General features: G+C 36.1%; 1 protein-coding gene across 1 annotated transcript in view; it reads left to right on the forward strand.

Annotated features, from left to right (window-relative positions):
* The window catches only part of LOC143227316 (lachesin-like), a 246,248-nt gene that overhangs the window by 29,922 nt on the left and 194,942 nt on the right, over positions 1 to 21,384 (forward strand). The gene's annotated exons all lie outside the window — the stretch shown is intronic.

Here is a 21,384-nt window from a genome sequence, read left to right on the forward strand (position 1 = left end):
TCTAAGTGGTAGTACTCAACTAACCCAGTTCTAAGTAGTAGTACTTAACCAATCCAGTCCAGAGTAGTAAGTATTCAGCTAATCCAGTCCTGAGTAGTAGTATTCAACTAATCCAGTTATGAGTAGTGGTGATCAACCAATCCAGCCAAGGTGGTAGTACTCAACCAATCCAGTCCTAAGTAGTAGCACTCCAGCCAGAGCCAACCCGAAGTAGTAGTACTCAACCAACCAGTGTAAGTAGTAGTACTCAGCCCACCCAGTCCTAAGTAGTAGTATTCAACTAATCCAGTTCACTGAGTAGTGGTACTCAACTAATCCAGTCCTAAGTAGTATTTAATCAACCCCAGTTCTAAGTAGTAGTAGTCAACCCACTCGGTTTAAGAACTAGTACTCAACAATCCGGTCCTAAGTAGTAGTACTCAACTAATCCAGTCCTAAGTAGTAGTACTCAACTAATCCAGTCCCTAAGTAGTAGTACTCAGCCAACCCAGTACTAAGTAGTAGTACTCAACCAATGAGTCTAAGTAGTAGTACTCAGCAACCCTCAGTACAAGTAGTAGTACTCAACTAATCCAGTTCTCAGTATTGTAGTACTCAACCAACCAGTCCTAAGTAGTAGTACTCAACCAATCAGTCCTAAGTAGTAGCATAACTAAGAGTACAATCCTGAAGTTACAGTGGCACTCAGCCAGTCAGTCCTATATGGTAGCTTTCAACTTTAATCCTGTCTAAAGTAGTGGTACTCAGCCAATCCAGTTCTAAGTGGTAGTACTCAAGCTAATCCAGTTCTAAGTAGTAGTGTTCAAACAATCCAGTTCTAAGTAGTAGCTTTCAACCATCAGTCCTAAGTAGTAGTACTCAGCCAACCCAGTTTACAAGTAGTATTCAACTAATCCAGTTCTAGTGGTAGTATTCAACTAATCCAGTAGTAATTCAACCATCCAGTCTAAGTAGTAGTACTCAAACAACCCAGTTCTAAGTAGTAGTATTCAACTAATCCTACTGTCCTAAGTTGGTAATGCTCAACCAACCCAGTCCTAAGTGGTGGTACTCCAACCAATCCAGTCCTATATAGGCAGCTTTCCAAATCGGTTCACAAGTAGTAGTATTCAACTAATCCAGTTCCTAAGTAGTAGCACAACCTCTGTCTAATTGAAAGTAGTAGTACTCAATAACCCAGTTCTAAGTAGTAGTATTCAACTAATCCATTTCACAAGTGGTAGTACTCAAGCAAATCCAGTTCTAGAGTGGTACTCAATAACCCAGTCCTAAGTAGTAGTGCTCAACCAACCCAGTTCTGGTAGTGTTAGTAATTGCTTACCCAGTCTAAGTAGTAGTGTTCAACTAATCCAGTTCTGAGTAGTAGTACTCAAATAATCCGTCCTAGTAGTAATTACTCAACTAATCCAGTCCTAAGTAGTATTACTCAAAACCAGTGATTCCATTTCTATGGTACTAGTCAGCTAATCTAGTCTAAGTAGTAGTGCTAACCAATCCAGTTCTAAGTAGTAGTACTCAACCAACCCATTCCTAAGTAGTAGTACTCAACTAATCCAGTTTTAAGTAGTAGCACTCAACTAATCCAGCTCTATGTATTAGTAATCAACCAATTTAGTCCTGGTAGTAGCGCTGGTTATTCCAGTCTAAATGGTAGTACTCATGTTCAGTCTATGTAGTAGTACTCAGCTAATCTGTCCTAAGTAGTAGTATTCAACTAGTCCAGTCCTAAGTAGGTAGTACTCAACTAACCAGTCCTAAGTAGTACTCAACCAATCCCAGGTCCTAAGTAGTAGTACTCAACTAATCACGGTCCTAAGTGGTAGTACTCAACCAGTTTTGAAGTAGTGAGCTCAGTAATCCAGTCCTAAGTAGTGAGTACTCAACCCAGCCCGGTCTAAAGTAGTAGTGCTCAACCAATCCAGGTCTAGTAGTGGTGGCAACTAATCCAGTCTAAGTGAGTAGTATTACTCAACCAATCCAGTCCTAAGTAGTAGTATTCAACTAATCCAGCCCTTAATAGTAGTACTAAACCAACCTCCTCCTAAGTAGGGTATTCAATTAATCAATTCTAAGTAGTAATACTCAACCAACCCAGTCGTAAGTAGTAGCTTTCAACTCATCCAGTTCTAAGTAGTAGTACTCAACCAACCCAGTTCCAAGTAGCAGCATTCCATTAATCCAGTCCATAGTAGTAGTCTGCCAAAACAACCGTGTTCTAAGTAGTACTGCTCAAGCCAACAGTTCTAAGTTCTAGTAGTAACCAATCCAGATCAAGTAGTAGTATTCAACCAATCCAGGTGCTAAGTAGTAATATTCGACTAATCCAGTTATGAGTAGTAGTGATCGACTTATCCAGCCCCTAAGTAGTAGTACTCAACCAATCCAGTCCTGAGTAGTAGTACTCAACCAAACCACCCGAAGTTGTGGTACTCAACCAATAGCAGTTGTAAGTAGTAGTACTCAACCCACCCCAGTCCTAAGTAGTAGTATTCAAGCTAATCCAGTTCTGAGTAGTAGTACTCAACTAATCCAGTCCTAAGTAGTAGTACTGAATCAGCCCAGTTCTAAGTAGTAATACTCAGCCCACTCAGTTTTAAAGAACTAGGTACTCAACTAATCCAGTCCTAAGTAGTAGTACTCAAATTATCCAGTCCTAAGTAGTAGTACTCAACTAATCCAGTCCTAAGTAGTAGTACTCAAGCCAACCCAGTACTAAGTAGTAATACTCAACCAACCCAGTTCTAAGTAGTAGTACTCAACCAATCCAGTCGTAAGTAGTAGTACTCAGCTACTCCAGTCCTAAGTAGTAGTACTCAACCAACCCAGTTTTACAAGTAGTAGTACTCAAACTAATCCAGTTCTAGTAGTAGTATTCAACTAATCCAGGTTGGTAGTAGTGTTCAACTATTCCAGTCCTAAGTAGTAGTACTCAAACAGCCCAGTTTTAGTAGTAGTATTCAACTAATCCGTGTCCTAGTAGTATTACTCAACCAACCAGACCCAAAGTAGTAGTACTCAACCAATCCAGTCCTATATAGTAGCTTTCAACTAATCCAGTTCTAAGTAGTAGTATTCAACTAATGCAGTTCTAAGTAGTAGCTTTCAACTCATCTAGTCCAAAGTAGTAGTGCTCAGCCAACCCAGTTCCAAGTAGCAGTATTCAACTAATCCATTTCTAAGTAGTAGTATTCAAACAACCCAGTTCTAAGTAGTAGTACTCAACTAACCCAGTCTTAAATAGTAGTACTCAACCAACACAGTTCTAAGTAGTATTACTCATGCCACCCAGTCCTAAGTAGTAGTATTCAACTAATCCAGTTCTGAGTATTAGTACTCAAATAATCCCGTCCTAAGTAGAAGTACTCAACTAATCCAGTCCTAAGTAGTATTACTCAACCAATTCATTCCTATGTAGTACTAGTCAACTAATCTAGTCCTAAGTAGTAGTGCTTAACCAATCCAGTTCTAAGTAGTAGTACTCAGCCAACCCATTCCTAAGTAGTAGTACTCAACTAATCCAGTTTTAAGTAGTAGCACTCAACTAATCCAGCTCTATGTATTAGTAATCAACCAATTTAGTCCTGAGTAGTAGCACTGAACTATTCCAGTCCTAAATAGTAGTACTCAACCAATTCAGTCCGATGTAGTAGTACTCAACTAATCCTGTCCTAACTAGTAGTATTCAACTAGTCTAGTCCTATGTGGTAGTACTCAACTAACCAGTCCTAAGAAGTAGCACTCAACCATCCCAGTTCTAAGTAGTAGCACTCAATTAATCCAGTCCTAAGTAGTAGTACTCAACCAACCCAGTTTTAAGTAGTAGTACTCAACTAATCCAGTCCTAAGTAGTAGTACTCAACCGACCCAGTCCTAAGTAGTATTACTCAACCAATCCAGTCCTAAGTAGTAGTACTTAACCGACCCAGTCCTAAGTAGTATTACTCAACCAATCCAGTCCTAAGTAGTAGTATTCAACTAATCTAGCCCTTAATACTAGTACTAAACCAACCTCCTCCTAAGTAGGAGTATTCAATTAATCCAATTCTAAGTAGTAGTACTCAACCAATACCGTCGTAAGTAGTTGCTTTCAACTCATCCAGTTCTAAGTAGTAGTACTCAGCCAACCCAGTTCCAAGTAGTAGCATTCAAGTAATCCAGTTTTAAGTAGTAGTATTCAAACAACCGTGTTCTAAGTAGTACTGCTCAACTAACCCAGTTCTAAGTAGTAGTACTTAACCAATCCAGATCCAAGTAGTAGTATTCAACTAATCCAGTGCTAAGTAGTAATATTCGACTAATCCAGTTATGAGTAGTAGTGATCGACTTATCCAGCCCTGAGTAGTAGTACTCAACCAATCCAGTCCTGAGTAGTAGCACTCAACCAAACCAACCCGAAGTTGTGGTACTCAACCAACACAGTTGTAAGTAGTAGTACTCAACCCACCCAGTCCTAAGTAGTAGTATTCAACTAATCCAGTTCTGAGTATTAGTACTCAACTAATCCAGTCCTAAGTAGTAGTACTGAATCAACCCAGTTCTAAGTAGTAATAGTCAACCCACTCAGTTTTAAGAACTAGTACTCAACTAATCCAGTCGTAATTAGTAGTACTCAAATTATCCAGTCCTAAGTAGTAGTACTGAACTAATCCAGTCCTAAGTAGTAGTACTCAACCAACCCAGTACTAAGTAGTAATACTCAACCAACCCAGTTCTAAGTGGTAGTACTTAACCAATCCAGTCGTAAGTAGTAGTACTCAGCTACTCCAGTCCTAAGTAGTAGTACTCAACCAACCCAGTTCTAAGTAGCAGTACTCAACCATTCCCGTGCTAAGTAGTAGTATTCAACTAATCCAGTTATGAGTAGTAGTATTCAACCAATCCCGTCGTAAGTAGTAGTATTCAACCAATCCCGTCGTAAGTAGTAGCTTTCAACTCATCCAGTTCTAAGTAGTAGTACTCAGCCAACCCAGTTCCAAGTTGTAGCATTCAAGTAATCCAGTTTTAAGTAGTAGTATTCAAACAACCCTGTTCTAAGTAGTAGTGCTCAACTAACCCAGTTCTAAGTAGTAGTACTTAACCAATCCAGATCCAAGTAGTAGTATTCAACTAATTCAGTGCTAAGTAGTAATATTCGACTAATCCAGTTATGAGTAGTAGTGATTGACTTATCCAGCCCTGAGTAGTAGTACTCAACCAATCCAGTCCTGAGTAGTAGCACTCAACCAAACCAACCCGAAGTAGTAGTACTCAACCAACACAGTTGTAAGTAGTAGTACTCAACCCACCCAGTACTAAGAAGTAGTATTCAACTAATCCAGTTCTGAGTATTAGTACTCAACTAATCCAGTCCTAAGTAGTAGTACTCAATCAACCCAGTTCTAAGTAGTAATAGTCAACCCACTCAGTTTTAAGAAGTAGTACTCAACTAATCCAGTCCTAAGTAGTAGTACTCAACTTATCCAGTCCTAAGTAGTAGAACTGAACTAATCCAGTCCTAACTAGTAGTACTCAACCAATCAAGTCCTAAGTACTAGTACTCAACTAATCCAGTCCTAAGTAGTAGTACTCAACCAATTCATTCCTATGTAGTACTAGTCAACTAATCTAGTCCTAAGTAGTGGTGCTTAACCAATCCAGTTCTAAGTAGTAGTACTTAGCCAACCCAGTCCTAAGTAGTAGTACTCAATCAACCCAGTTCTAAGTAGTATTACTCAACCCACTCAGTCCAAGTAGTAGTATTCAACTAATCCAGTTCTAGGTAGTATTACTCATCCAACCCAGTCCTATGTAGTACTAGTCAACTAATCCAGTCCTAAGGAGTAGTACTTGACCAATCCAGTTCTAAATAGTGGTACTCACCCAACCCAGTCCTAAGTAGTAGTACTCAACCAATCCAGTCCTGAGTAGTAGTACTCAACCCACCGAGTCCTAAGTTGTAGTATTTAACTAATCGAGTTCTGAGTATTAGTACTCAACTAATCCAGTCCTAAGTAGTAGCACTCAATCAACCCATTTCTAAGTAGTAGTACTCAACCAACCCAGTCGTAAGTAGTAGTACTCAACCAACCCAGTACTAAGTAGTAATACTCAACCAACCCAGTTCTAAGTGGTAGTACTTAACCAATCCAGTCGTAAGTAGTAGTATTCAGCTACTCCAGTCCTAAGTAGTAGTACTTATCCAACCAAGTTCTAAGTAGTAATACTCAACACACTCAGTTTTAAGTAGTAGTACTCAACTAATCCAGTCCTAAGTAGTAGTACTCAACTAACCCAGTCCTAAGTAGTAGTATTCAACTAACTCAGTTCTAAGTACTAGTACTGAACCAACCCAGTCTTCTGTAATAGTTCTCAACCAACCCAGTCCTAAGTAGTTGTACTCAACTAACCCAGTCCTAAGTAGTAGTACTCAACCAACCCAGTTCTAAGTAGCAGTACTCAACCAATCCAGTCCTAAATAGTAGTACTCAATCAACCCAGTTCTAAGTAGTATTACTCAACCCACTCAGTCCAAGTAGTAGTATTGAACTAATCCAGTTCTAAGTAGTAATACTCAACCAATACAGTCCTGAGTAGTATTACTCAACCCACCCAGTCCTAAGTTTTAGTATTGAACTAATCGAGTTCTGAGTATTAGTACTCAACTAATCCAGTCCTAAGGAGCAGTACTTGACCAATCCAGTTCTAAGTAGTGGTACTCACCCAACTTAGTCCTAAGTAGTAGTACTCAACCAATACAGTCCTGAGTAGTATTACTCAACCCACCCAGTCCTAAGTTTTAGTATTGAACTAATCGAGTTCTGAGTATTAGTACTCAACTAATCCAGTCCTAAGTAGTAGCACTCAATCAACCCATTTCTAAGTAGTAGTACTCAACCCACCCAGTCCCAGTAGTAGTATTCAAATAATCCAGTTCTAAGTAGTAGCACTCAACTAATCCAATCCTAAGTAGTAGGACTCAACCAACCCAGTTTTAAGTAGTAGTACTCAACCAATCCAGTCCTAAGTAGTAGCACTCAACCAATTTAATCCTAAGTAGTAGCACTCAACCAATCCAGTCCTAAGTAGTAGTACTCAACCAATCCAGTCCTAAGTAGTAGCACTCAGCTAATCCATCCAAAAGTAGTAGTTCTCATCCAACTCAGTCCTAAATAGTAGTTCTCAAGTAATCCAGTCCTAGGTCGTAGTACTCAACCAACCCAGTTCCAAGTAGTAGTATTCAACTAATCCATTTCTCAGGATTTGTACTCAACCAACCCAGTCGTAAGTAGTAGTATTCAACCAACCCAGTCCAAAGTAGTAGTACTCAACCATCCCAGTCCTAAGTAGTAGTACTCAACCAATCCAGTCCTAAGTAGTAGTACTCAGCTAATCCAGTTCTAAGTAGTAGTATTCAACTAATCTAGTTTTAAGTAGTAGTATTCAACTAATCCTGTTCTAGGTAGTAGTACTCTACCAACCAAGTTCCAAGTTGTAGTATTCAACTAATCCAGTCCTAAGTAGTAGTATTCAACTAATCCAGTTCTAAGTAGTAGTACTCAACCAACCCAATCCTAAGTAGTAGGACTCAACCAACCCAGTTTTAAGTAGTAGTACTCAACCAATCCAGTCCTAAGTAGTAGCACTCAACCAATTTAATCCTAAGTAGTAGCACTCAACCAATCCAGTCCTAAGTAGTAGTACTCAACCAATCCAGTCCTAAGTAGTAGCACTCAGCTAATCCATCCAAAAGTAGTAGTTCTCATCCAACTCAGTCCTAAATAGTAGTTCTCAAGTAATCCAGTCCTAGGTCGTAGTACTCAACCAACCCAGTTCCAAGTAGTAGTATTCAACTAATCCATTTCTCAGGATTTGTACTCAACCAACCCAGTCGTAAGTAGTAGTATTCAACCAACCCAGTCCAAAGTAGTAGTACTCAACCATCCCAGTCCTAAGTAGTAGTACTCAACCAATCCAGTCCTAAGTAGTAGTACTCAGCTAATCCAGTTCTAAGTAGTAGTATTCAACTAATCTAGTTTTAAGTAGTAGTATTCAACTAATCCTGTTCTAGGTAGTAGTACTCTACCAACCAAGTTCCAAGTTGTAGTATTCAACTAATCCAGTCCTAAGTAGTAGTATTCAACTAATCCAGTTCTAAGTAGTAGTACTCAACCAACCCATTCCTAAGTAGTAGTACTCAGCTAATCCATTCCTAACTAATAGTACTCAACCAACCCAGTCCTATGTAGTAGTACTCCTCGAATCCAGTCCTAAGTAGTAGTACTCAACCAACCCAGTCCTATGTAGTAGTACTCCTCGAATCCAGTCCTAAGTAGTAGTACTCAACGAACCGAGTCCTAAGTAGTAGTACTCAACCAACCCAATCCTAAGTAGTAGCACTCAACCAATCCAGTCCTAAGTAGTAGCACTCAACCAATCCAGTCCTAAGTATTACTACTCAACCAATCCAGTCCTAAGTATTACTACTCAACCAATCCAGTCCGAAGTAGTAGTACTCAACCAACCCAGTCTTTGGTAATAGTACATATCACTAGGTTGGGTGTCTATAAATAAAAATATTGTTTGTTTGTTTGCTTTTTGAAGCGTCATGAGGGCTATCTGCGCTAGCTTTCCCTAATTTAGCAGTGTAAGGTTGGGGGGAAGGCGGCTAGTCATCACCACCCATCACCACCCATCTCCAACTCTTGGTCTACTCTTTTACCAATTAAAGTGGGATTGATCTTCAAATTATAATGCCCCCACGGCTGTAAGGGCGAGCATTTTTGGTGCGACGGTGATTCGAACCATTTAGAGACTGAATAACTAGCGATGTTCTGATAAAGCTTCATGTTAAGCTGTTAAGGAAGTTTGATGTGTTGGGCTGAATAACTAAGTGTTATATTTCTAGGATAGATAACTATCAGTATGAAATGGTGAGCAATGAAAGATTTCCTCTGGAGGGGACCAGATATACTAAAGAAAGATCATCGTTTACAGAAGTGATACCAAGTTTAATGAATACTTACCCTAAAATCTGAGGCTCACAACGACCAACGGTCCAAAGACGGTTGACAAATTAACTCGTCTGAAGACATACTTTGTATCACAATCGGAGTAATTCGTGGTGACAAGAAACCCACTTGAAGTAAAAATGTATTCTCAAGATGGCTGGTATGGGAACTAGCATTTTGATTAAAATGAAGTACAGAACACCGTTTCGACCTTCTTAGGTCATATTTAGACTAATAAGAAAGAGAGGTGAAAACTTACCAGAAATGATTAGAATCTTAGAGACTGCAATAACCTTATTTTGTATCACAAAAGATGAAAACTTACCAGAAATGATTAGAATCTTAGAGACTTCAATACATTGTGTTTTTAACTTACTACGGGAGAAGAACAAGTATCAGAGTTTCAAACCTTCACAGTGCTAAAGTGCTTGAAAAGTATTATTTTCTTCGTGAGGACGATGCTCAAGGAAAACGAAAGATGCTTTGTAATACTAATGCTTAGTGTAAGCGAAAAAAAGGTGGAACGGTCGTAAGTTAAGGAAATGGCAAAATAAAAACGACAAACGAAACGAGAAAAAAAATATGGCAATTAGTAAAACCAGGAAAGCAACGTACTTATCAGTTACCTTTTTAAAGTTTAGATCCTCCAATAGAAACAGAAACACTTGATGGTTTGTTTGTTTGGAAATTCGAGCAAAGCTACACTAGCCGTCATTAATTTAGCAGTGTGAGGCTAGGGGGAAGGCAGCTCGTCATCATTACCCACCACTAACTCTTGGGCTACTCTTTTACTAACGAATAGTGGGATTAACCGTCACATTATAACACTCTCACAGCTGATTATGAACCGAACGCCTCAACCTACCTGGCCGTGTTGGGCCTAATGGTCCTGAACAGATAACGCCACATATAACCAAATATTAATTACAACAATTTTTGGTTCCTTATATTAATAAAAGAACTCCGAAAAATGACATAATGTTCAGGCTTAGCTAAAATATACATAGAAATCGAGTTATTTTAAGAAGAAATAGCAAAATTCCAAATTTATTATACTAATATCAGTCAGTCCTTTAAGCCTATTATAAGAACACGCATATATATATATTTCGTATAATATCTTTTGTTTGTATTTGTTAGTATGTCCTGTGCTGATTTCTAAGTAAATTATCTCTAGCAAGTTTCTTTGTTGTAGTTTTTACTTGCAGAAAATTTTTGCCAATTTTAAAATATTTCTTCTCTGTACAGACAACTGGACGATTTGGTTTGTTCTTCGTCAGACTTCAGAAGGATGTTTGTGTTCTGTGTATACAATACAATGTTTGGAACAGATAGTAATTGTACTATACACGTATGAGTGATGCTGTCGGTCGAATACAATTAATTAAAAAAATTGATAATTGTCAACGTTAGTTGGTTCCCTCGAGAGCTACGGCGTCTTGACGATCTAGGAGAGAGACTCGGTAAACCCTATTTTTACACGAATCCCCATTTCACTATTCAGTAAAGCATACCTGTTTATCATACTTCAATATTCTTCTACAAGTATGGACAAACAAACCTATAACAGTCCTGTCCACTTTCCTAGCAAATGAGTGAGTTACGTACAACAAGTAATCTTTCTCGACTTCTGGATAGTTCTTAACGATGGCCTGCAAGACCAATTAAATTTATCGATCACGTGCATATATGACATAAACTAGTAAGATAAATATGTTTTTAACAACGCCGAATCTTTTATCTCATATTTATATATTACCAATACACTTACGTTATACAAATATGTATCAAAAATATGAACTGGGAACCTATAGCATTGAACCTTTCACTGACTTTCTATACTTTGTGAAAAAAGGCCTAACTATTACTCATACATATTATCACCTTTTGTAAATTTAGTGACCAGTAAACAAAATGGAGTTTTCACTTTAATACATTTAGTGGCCAGTAAACAAAATGGAGTTTTCACTTTAATACATTTAGTGGCCAGTAAACAAAATGGAGTTTTCACTTTAATACATTTAGTAGCCACTAAACAAAATGGAGTTTTCACTTTAATACATTTAGTAGCCACTAAACAAAATGGAGTTTTCACTTTAATACATTTAGTAGCCAGTAAACAAAATGAAGTTTTCACTTTAATACATTTAGTAGCCACTAAACAAAATGGAGTTTTCACTTTAATACATTTAGTAGCCACTAAACAAAATGGAGTTTTCACTTTAATACATTTAGTGGCCAGTAAACAAAATGGAGTTTTCACTTTAATACATTTAGTAGCCACTAAACAAAATGAAGCTTTACGAAAGCTCACAATTACATGTGTACATCTTGAAATAAAAGAACTGAAAACTTGTCATGCGAGAGAAAGAGAAAGAGCGTTATGACGCACATTTTACTTTAATAAAATGAGAGCTGCTGTGTAGAAAAAAACAACAGGTTTCTTTGTTTTGACGTAATTGAAATTATTTTCATTTCTTGACAAACGTAAGAGACAGAATGGTTCGTTTGTTAAAACTAAGGAAGTAGAAACCACAACTAATAGTTTCTAACAGCCATTATTAGGTAAGTTTCGTCCTGTTACGATGTCGATATCTTAAGTTGTTTCACCACAACAACTAACAGTTGTAGAGTGTACTGAAGATGTTAGTGACTACATGACGTAATTTATGACGTCATTACATATAGAGTGTTCACTAACCAGATCTTGGTATATTGTTTGTTTTGTTAAGCACCGAGTTACACAAAAGGCTACCTGTGATCTGCCCATTAAGAGTATCGAAACCCGGTGTTTAGCAGTATGAGTTCGCAGACATACTACTCTGCCACTGGGGGCGCTCCTGTAAGTATCCTTTTTATTCTTGATTGTCTGCTAGACAAACAACTTTTTCTACCCAATCCTAAAAGAATGAGGCTTAGAGACAAACTTCCACCACACTGACCTATTCTGTAGACCGGACATGCGCACACATACTCATGCTTTTGAGGTTTCCAAGAATTTATACGTAAAGAATATTAAATCCATTTCCACATACTCAAATAATTAAAGACCTGTATGTCACAATAGGTAATATACACAAACTGTACTGTATGTTTTTTTGTGTTTCTTTTTAACCACAGACATAATGGTGAAAAGGAGCAGGTGGAGTCAGTTTCTGTAATTTATCGAACATCAAGTGGCCTGAAATAAAATAACAAAAATAGAACTGCGAATACTGAACGAGTTATGATTACTAATCTTTGAATATGTGTTCACGAAATGAAAGGAACACGCGAAACGAAGAACAGACATGTGATGCAACATTATTTTCGTGTACTTAGAAAACCATATAATTCGTTTCTTAGCATTTCTATTTAGAAATAGCTTCATTAAAAGTTTGATAGGTTTTTTAAAAAAAGTTTACTTTAAATGACAAATAACAAATACCTACTTGCGGCCGTTTGAAATCACAATTTTTAAAAAATGATATACGTTACATATGTTTGTGCACACAAATACACATAAATTTTTGAATGTAAATATAAGCCAGCGGATATCTGGATGACAGAGTACACAGTAAAAATGTATCTTAAGACGACTGGTGTGGGTATTAAATTGTTTTATTAAAATAAAGTATAGAACAACATTTCGACCTTCTTAGGTCATCTTCAGGTTGACAAAGACTCGAGGAGAACCTAAGTAGGTCGTTCTCTACTTCATTTTAATGAAAAAAATTAATACCCATATCAGCCGTCTTGAGATACATTCTTACTTGATTGAAGTGGGTTTCTCGTCATAACAAAGAGTACACAATAACGGATATTGGAATTGTAGTTCTTATTTTCAATTTCTTCTAAACTTTTGTTTACTGGTTCAGTTTTTGGTGTCATTGGTCAGACGTAACACTGTCTAACTTAATAAATACTAAACACAACAGCTCTGCACACCAGGGCAATGTCTCCTTTCATTTGACACGAGATCAGAAATCGATAAGCGTTTTGTACTATTTATCATGAGAGCCTGAAAGCCATTATATTGTTTTCAAAATGTTTTATATTTTTCGAATGTATCTTGATTAATTTTGTTATTCCTATCGTAAAGTCGAGGAGTGTTTTTTTTATTTAACAGACGTAAGAACGATTTTGTGGCGTTTTGATTCGTCGTCTTACACTTAAGAAAATAAATTGTTACTTTACTATTGGTTAGTTTGAAAATTAAGACTTCATCCTGAAAATCTGAGTTTTTTTGATATTTTAGTTTTCCATGAATGATTTTGTCTCTTCTGTTTCAAAGCCAAATATCTATTTTTTTTTTTTGTTTTAGCGCAAAGCTATAGAATAGACTTTTTACATTCTGTTCACTACGAAGAATCAAACCTTGAACTCGAGGGTTGTAAGTCCGTAAACTTAATGCTGGCCCTCGGGATAGGGGGGGGGAGGCAGAAGTATATCACTTGAATTTATTTACACACACGTATGCATAAATGATTGTGTGACATTTTCGTTCTTCTTCCCACACTCAGTAAAGGATATTATTATTTCATGTTAAGAGTTTAGTCTCCTAGAAATAAAACACGCGTACACTTACCTTGCAAAGTAATTTATTTATTTCTTTAACAAGAAGTAGCTAAATGTTTCGTCGAGAAGTGTAACAAAACCGTTTTTTTAATCATTTCTATTTTCGCGAGGCCACGAAACTTAGTGTAATGCGCATGCGCATTTGACACCAGACGGCATATTCCGAATTTGATTACATAACACGTAGCCACGCGCGGTAGTCTTTGGGAATCAACGCCACTCTCCAGATTGTGGTCAGAACGTTTCCCTGCTAAGTCAGTGACACTGCGAGCATCGTCTGTTTGACCCGTTTATTACGCTCATCGTCTGTTTGACTCGTTTACTACCCTTCTTAGCACCTGCAGAACAACAACAAAATTATTATAACCTTTCTGGCTCAACTTCTCTTCGGTTGTTATAAAAGCGAGCCATTTTCCTGTGAAATTGACCCGCTCATGTGATCATTTGACGTCTGCTGTCCCGAGATAACTGACCCGTAACAAGAAGATGACCATAACTCCTTGGCTCGCTTCATTTATGGCTCAACTATGGCTAGTACAGACTTCGTTCTTGTCACCCCTCAGGTAAGGGGATGTTACTTTATTTTAAAGGCACAGAAGTCTTAGATAATTATCTTCACTTAGAGAACGTTCCCGTTCTAGTGGGCGAACTCATTCTTTCTTAAAATACCAACTTTTAATGAGCGTTAGTCCGTATTACATACCACAACCAATCTTAATAATTTAAATGTGTTTTTATTTCTTCTTTTTATTTACTGGGCTAAGGTTCAATTGCAAATGTGTTTACACACACACACACACATAGAAACTCTGTTTACAATGGGCTATCTGTGCTCTGCACACCACGGGTATCGAAACCCGGTTTTTAGCGTTGTAAGTCCGCGGACATACCGCTGAGCCACTGGTGGGCATGTAAATACAGACACAAATATCTTGCTGGTGACCGACCAGCTAACAAGAACTTGTTTTAGTGACAACTGTGTGTTGTCGTTCCCAATATGTGTCATACGAGGATCTTTAAAAATATAAGAAAGAAATTAGATCCAAAGTTAGAGTCTCAAATGTAGAGAGTCTTGAATTAACAGTATACTCTAGTAGCCAGGGCTCAACGGCCGCGTAACGTCGACTTATCTTCCGTTTTCTTTTAGTGCAAAACTACGAAATAGGATGCATGCGCTCTGTCCACCAGGGGAGAATCGAACCATATATTTCAGCGTAGTAAGTTCGTAAACTCATAGCCGAGGAGGGAGCTGACTCACCCTTTAAAAACAAATTATATGCGTTAGGGGCTACACCGTTGGGTTAAAGATCTGACTGGAGACGATGGGTTGTTGTTCGCTATTGAAACTCATTTTTTAGCGTTATAAGCCCCAAAATTTTCCGCTCATCTATCGACGGGCAAAAAAGTGTGGATCACAGGGTTATATACAGTATTATCGTAAGAATATTATTTGTTTATAAACTTGGGACTTAAGGGAGTATTTCCAAAGATCAATATAAAACTTCAATTTATTTCAACAAAGTGTTTAATATTTCGAAGAACAATTGATATACTGTTGTTCCCTAAGACCCACATATTTAGCTTAGATATAACTGACCCAGAAAATTCACTAAGATAATACTGTTTCACAGGAACTGACACAGGCTAAGACAATATTTTTCTGCAGGATACAACATCGTTTGATATATCATTGTTTCATGAAACCAAGTATCTATTATGATAATATTATTTCGTGGGACCCCATATTGTTCCACAAAACCCAATAGTTAAGTAATATTGTTCCGAAAGACCCAACATCCTCTAAGTCTAAGACAACTTCGTTTCTCTCCTCTCAACATCTACTGAGATATTATTGTTCTATAAGACGTCATTGTTTTGGAAGACCCAACGTATATGACGACGTCGTCATTGTTTTGTAGAATCTATTGTTTACAGAGATACCATTTTTCTGAAGGACGGTATATCTCCTGATATAATATTGTTCCGTATCCCCACATACCTATTGCAACAATGTCAGTCTGTGGGAATCGCGATGTAATAAGGCAATATTGTTACGACTCTGTTGGGTTAACGTTGTTTCACAGGGCTTAACACTTAAAACATGAAGTACATGTTGCAAACTGAGATGTCGCTACTGTTCTGCGTTAGGCAGTATTTACTATGGTATTATTATTTCCGGACTTCATTGTTTACCGTTGATAACTACCGGTTGGAACATAAGAAAGGTTTATTTGCAAATCTTCAGGAATGTAATCTTACGCGAACAATAAAACATCTTTCAGAAACTGTCTACGTCACTAAACAACGTGTCTGCAGTTCAGAAAATCCCCCGAAGAGAGAAAAATTAAAAGACAATACATAAGAAAAAATGCAACTGAAAAATAGCAATAATCTTTGTCGATATAATATGTTTGCTTAAGGTGTATATGGTTTGTTTGTTTTTTGAATTTCGCGCAAAAGTACACGAGGGCTATCTGTGCCAGATGTCTATAATTTAGCAGTGTAAGGCTAGAGGGAAGGCAGCTAATCAGCACCACCCACTGCCAAATCTTGCGCTGGTATTTTCCAATGAATAGTGGGATTCATCGTCATATGATAACGTTCTCACGGCTGAAAGGGCGAGCATGTTTGGTGTGACGGCGATTCGAACTCATAACCCTCAGTCTACGAGTCGAGTACCCTAACCATCCAGCTATGCCGGGCCCAGTGTGTATGGAAGAGTACGAACAACAAGAACGGACGCGGAGTAAATAATGACATATTTTGTTAACAATACCAGATACTAATATATCCTGTTAATAAGAACAAACACTGGTATATACTGTTAACAATACCAGATACTAATATATCGTGTTAATAAGAACAAACACTGGTATATACTGTTAACAATACCAGATACTAATATATCGTGTTAATAAGAACAAACACTGGTATATACTGTTAACAATACCAGATACTAATATATCGTGTTAATAAGAACAAACACTGGTATATACTGTTAACAATACCAGATACTAATATATCGTGTTAATAAGAACAAACACTGGTATATACTGTTAACAATACCAGATACTAATATATCGTGTTAATAAGAACAAACACTGGTATATACTGTTAACAATACCAGATACTAATATATCGTGTTAATAAGAACAAACACTGGTATATACTGTTAACAATACCAATTACTAATATATCCTGTTAATAAGAACAAACACTGGTATATACTGTTAACAATACCAGATACTAATATATCCTGTTAATAAGAACAAACACTGGTATATACTGTTAACAATACCAGATACTGATATATCGTGTTAATAAGAACAAACACTGGTATATACTGTTAACAATACCAATTACTAATATATCGTGTTAATAAGAACAAACACTGATATATACTGTTAACAATACCAGATACTAATATATCCTGTTAATAAGAACAAACACTGGTATATACTGTTAACAATACCAGATACTAATATATCGTGTTAATAAGAACAAACACTGGTATATACTGTTAACAATACCAGATACTAATATATCGTGTTAATAAGAACAAACACTGGTATATACTGTTAACAATACCAATTACTAATATATCGTGTTAATAAGAACAAACACTGGTATATACTGTTAACAATACCAGGTACTAATATATCGTGTTAATAAGAACAAACACTGGTATATACTGTTAACAATACCAGATACTAATATATCGTGTTAATAAGAACAAACACTGGTATATACTGTTAACAATACCAGATACTAATATATCGTGTTAATAAGAACAAACACTTGTATATACTGTTAACAATACCAGATACTAATATATCGTGTTAATAAGAACAAACACTGGTATATACTGTTAACAATACCAGGTACTAATATATCCTGTTAATAAGAACAAACACTGGTATATACTGTTAACAATACCAGATACTAATATATCGTGTTAATAAGAACAAACACTGGTATATACTGTTAACAATACCAGATACTAATATATCGTGTTAATAAGAACAAACACTGGTATATACTGTTAACAATACCAGATACTAATATATCGTGTTAATAAGAACAAACACTGGTATATACTGTTAACAATACCAGATACTAATATATCGTGTTTATAAGAACAAACACTGGTATATACTGTTAACAATACCAGATACTAATATATCCTGTTAATAAGAACAAACACTGGTATATACTGTTAACAATACCAGATACTAATATATCGTGTTAATAAGAACAAACACTGGTATATACTGTTAACAATACCCAATACTAATATATCGTGTTAATAAGAACAAACACTGATATATACTGTTAACAATACCAGATACTAATATATCCTGTTAATAAGAACAAACACTGGTATATACTGTTAACAATACCAGATACTAATATATCGTGTTAATAAGAACAAACACTGGTATATACTGTTAACAATACTAGATATTAATATATCCTGTTAATAAGAACAAACACTGGTATATACTGTTAACAATACCAGATACTAATATATCCTGTTAATAAGAACAAACACTGGTATATACTGTTAACAATACCAGATACTAATATATCGTGTTAATAAGAACAAACACTTGTATATACTGTTAACAATACCAGATACTAATATATCGTGTTAATAAGAACAAACACTGGTATATACTGTTAACAATACCAGATACTAATATATCGTGTTAATAAGAACAAACACTGGTATATACTGTTAACAATACCAGATACTAATATATCGTGTTAATAAGAACAAACACTGGTATATACTGTTAACAATACCAATTACAAATATATCGTGTTAATAAGAACAAACACTGATATATACTGTTAACAATACCAGATACTAATATATCGTGTTAATAAGAACAAACACTGGTATATACTGTTAACAATACCAGATACTAATATATCGGGTTAATAAGAACAAACACTGGTATATACTGTTAACAATACCAGATACTAATATATCGTGTTAATAAGAACAAACACTTGTATATACTGTTAACAATACCAGATACTAATATATCGTGTTAATAAGAACAAACACTGGTATATACTGTTAACAATACCAGGTACTAATATATCCTGTTAATAAGAACAAACACTTGTATATACTGTTAACAATACCAGATACTAATATATCGTGTTAATAAGAACAAACACTGGTATATACTGTTAACAATACCAGATACTAATATATCGTGTTAATAAGAACAAACACTGGTATATACTGTTAACAATACCAGATACTAATATATCGTGTTAATAAGAACAAACACTGATATATACTGTTAACAATACCAGATACTAATATTTCCTGTTAATAAGAACAAACACTGGTATATACTGTTAACAATACCAGATACTAATATATCGTGTTAATAAGAACAAACACTGATATATACTGTTAACAATACCAGATACTAATATTTCCTGTTAATAAGAACAAACACTGGTATATACTGTTAACAATACCAGATACTAATATATCGTGTTAATAAGAACAAACACTGATATATACTGTTAACAAGATCAAACTGGTATATTCTGTTAACAACACTAGCGACTAATATATCCTGTTGACAAGATCAAACACTGGTATTTACTGTTAACAAGAACAACACTGATATATACTGTTAACAAGATAAAACACTGGAATATACTGTTAACAACACCAGAGACTAATATATATTTTGTTAATAAGTTACGCATGTTGTGTACGCTAGCTGTATGTGTAGAATACACTAGAATATAAGATAGGTATATATGTGTGTGTATATTAGATGTGAATTCTATGTATACGCCCCCCGTTAGCACAGCGGTATGTCTGTGGACACACACCGCTAGAAAACATGTTTCAATACCTGTGGCGGGCAGAGCACAGATCGCCTACTGTGTAGCTTTGTGCTTAATACTAAAAACAAAACAGTGTATACACGCATGCACACACACACACACACACACACACACACACACATATGTATATACTAGGTTTATACACTGAATACTAAAGGTTCGCATGCGTGCCAGAGCGATTGTGTTCTGCTTTCTTTAATCTTTGTGAAAAGAGCAAAATATTGATTTAACTCAGAACATTACCTTATATATACACACACACTATATTGATGTTACATAAAGGCGCAGATAGCCCAGCTGCTTTGCGCCAACAGACTCCAACCAGCATTACATAAGCAACGTTAAGTATATTCCGCTAAACAGTTCAAGGGAACATCAAAACTTTCAGTTTTATGAAAAAACTTAACTTTTTGTTGTGTGATAAAATAACTGTCCTTCTCCACTCTGTTCAAGTTAATAAGAAAAACAAGAAGTGATAAGCTGTCCATATTAATATTTTGTACACACCAGTGTTTCCGAAACGATAAACATTGTCCATAAAACTGAACATTTCTTTTTCACTTTAAAATTGAGCAAAAACCCAACAAAAAATGTTAAATAAAAACTTGAATGTTGTATGCGCTAAGCCTACACTTAGGAAACTAATAAATACAGGTATAGACGAAAATTACTATTTCGAGTTCTTTTTTTTGGTTTCAATTCGAAACTCCCCTAAATTTTCTGTTGTTTTTTAAACAGATTTACGCTACTTTAAACAACAAAAGATGCTTACACGAAAGCACAACTTGAAGTATCACGTGACATTAGTTAACAATTTAAGTTTTCAGACTCAAACTTTGTTATTGAATTTCTCAGTTTCTGAATTCAGAGGAGATACAAACATTCAAGTTGTACTGAAAGTTGTCTGGAGATAAAATACTGGTATTAATTAGGGGAACTGTGATTAAAATAGGTAAAAATTGGTAATATGATGGGATTGCTTATATCTTATGATAGGAAATGTAACTGAAATGAAGCTGTATATTAATAGTTTTCACTGTGTTTGGCTTTCATCAAACCAATAAGAATTCATGCCACATCAACATACTGCCTATAAAAGAACAGGCAGTCATACTGTTCTCAGTAGTAATGGGGTTAAGGTACTTATGACTACCAGGACGGAAATGCCCTACAAAAAGTGTGTAGAAATCAGTTTTGATTGGTGAAAACTAGTCCATGAGACAGAGTGAGGCAAAATTTCTTGAATTAGTAGTCGTTGTATTGTAACTGTGAAGAGGGCATATGAAGATAGTACTGGTGATCATAATAACGGTCGAGGTAAAAACCCTAGACTTTTCAAGCTCTTCGAAATTGAAGTTTAGTACCGTGAATTATGATTCTCTCGTAACAGAGGAAAATACAGCAGAGATAACTCCACAATGTGGAGTCATAATCCTAAACCTAAATTTGGTAATTTTTTTTCCACAATTAAGATTGACTCAGAGCTTACAGTAGAGATGATAAAAATGATCAAACCGTAAATACGAGTGTCTATGTTTTCTTCATAACAACAAGATAACACTGGCACTATGTCTCAATAGATGTTTACCGTTCAAAAACCATTGTTTAGACGAAATAACTAACCAAAAACTTTAAATTAGTTTATGAGTAAAGTTAGAGGACGGAAAGCTTTACAAATACATCCAAATTCGTATTGTTTGCCAACAATTAACGATTGTTTGTTTGATAACAAAGAAGAGAATGGTACGAAAGTCAATTGAAACCATCTGTAGTAAGGCATGCTGGGAATCGATACAGTTGTGGGCTGCATCTCGGTCATTGGTGTTGGAGATTTACACAAAATGTATGGCACCCTGACTGCTAATAGGTAACTGCAGGTTATTTTCTATAACATTATTCCTTATGGAACGAGACCTACTAGGCAGGGATTCATTTTCCAGTACGTTTGTGATTTCAA

The sequence above is a fragment of the Tachypleus tridentatus genome, chromosome 9 (assembly GCF_004210375.1).
Source record: "Tachypleus tridentatus isolate NWPU-2018 chromosome 9, ASM421037v1, whole genome shotgun sequence".
Classification (NCBI taxonomy): Eukaryota; Metazoa; Arthropoda; class Merostomata; order Xiphosura; family Limulidae; genus Tachypleus; species Tachypleus tridentatus.